The sequence below is a fragment of the Octopus bimaculoides genome, chromosome 30 (genome assembly GCF_001194135.2).
Source record: "Octopus bimaculoides isolate UCB-OBI-ISO-001 chromosome 30, ASM119413v2, whole genome shotgun sequence".
Classification (NCBI taxonomy): Eukaryota; Metazoa; Mollusca; class Cephalopoda; order Octopoda; family Octopodidae; genus Octopus; species Octopus bimaculoides.
In genome coordinates this window covers 2,936,729-2,937,407 of record NC_069010.1, presented here as the reverse complement: position 1 = coordinate 2,937,407, position 679 = coordinate 2,936,729, and the positions used below count along the sequence as shown (strand labels likewise).

The 679-nt window shown below is 35.2% G+C and overlaps 1 protein-coding gene and 1 long non-coding RNA gene across 2 annotated transcripts in view; both read left to right on the top strand.

Moving 5' to 3' along the window:
* Window positions 1–679, top strand: part of LOC106879751 (multiple epidermal growth factor-like domains protein 10) — a 46,007-nt gene that overhangs the window by 40,366 nt on the left and 4,962 nt on the right. The window lies entirely within an intron of this gene.
* Window positions 1–679, top strand: part of LOC128251289 (uncharacterized) — a 3,959-nt gene that overhangs the window by 1,580 nt on the left and 1,700 nt on the right. Inside the window, exon 2 of the long non-coding RNA XR_008267063.1 lies at window positions 559–646. This is a non-coding gene — a long non-coding RNA (uncharacterized LOC128251289). The remainder of the gene's footprint in view (window positions 1–558; window positions 647–679) is intronic.

The window sequence follows — 679 nt, the reverse complement described above, 5'->3', positions numbered from 1 at the left end:
ATTAACGTGCAAGGGGCTGAGCACTCCACAGACACGTGTACACTTAACGTGGTTCTGTGTTGATAGGACTGTATTATTTACTCTAGTGTTAATAATATGCCTTTTGTTAGTAGTTAATACTTTCTTACTAAACGTATCACTTCTGTGACATTGACGGTGCGCTGGCAAAATCGTTACTGCATCGGAAAAAACTGTTTTGCGTTATTTCATCGAACTCTTTACATTCTGAGTTCAAATCCCACAGCAATCATCTTTGATCTTTTCGGAGACGATAAAATAAAATAGCAATCAAATATTGGGAGCTAGAGTATCGACTTATCCACTCCCAACAAAACTGCTGCTCTTGTGCCCAGATCAAAGACCATTGTGTCGCTAAGTATATTGTTAATAACTTTTAGCTAATTATATTGCGAGTAGTGTATTTTTTAATTACTGTTACTAGATTCTTAATAATGTGTCGCTAATGATGATGTTATTTATGAACGATCTTCTGTAATTTAGTCTTGTTATTTATGTTATTGCTAACACTGTGAGGCTCTCATTTTCCTATATTCACAGAGGCTGCCAAAGCCCTTATCACTGGCTTATAATGAAGGAATGAAACCTGAGAATGCAAAGAAGAATCAGTGTAAAACTATACTTCCATGTAAATACTGATTTCTTTCATATATTGTAAAGC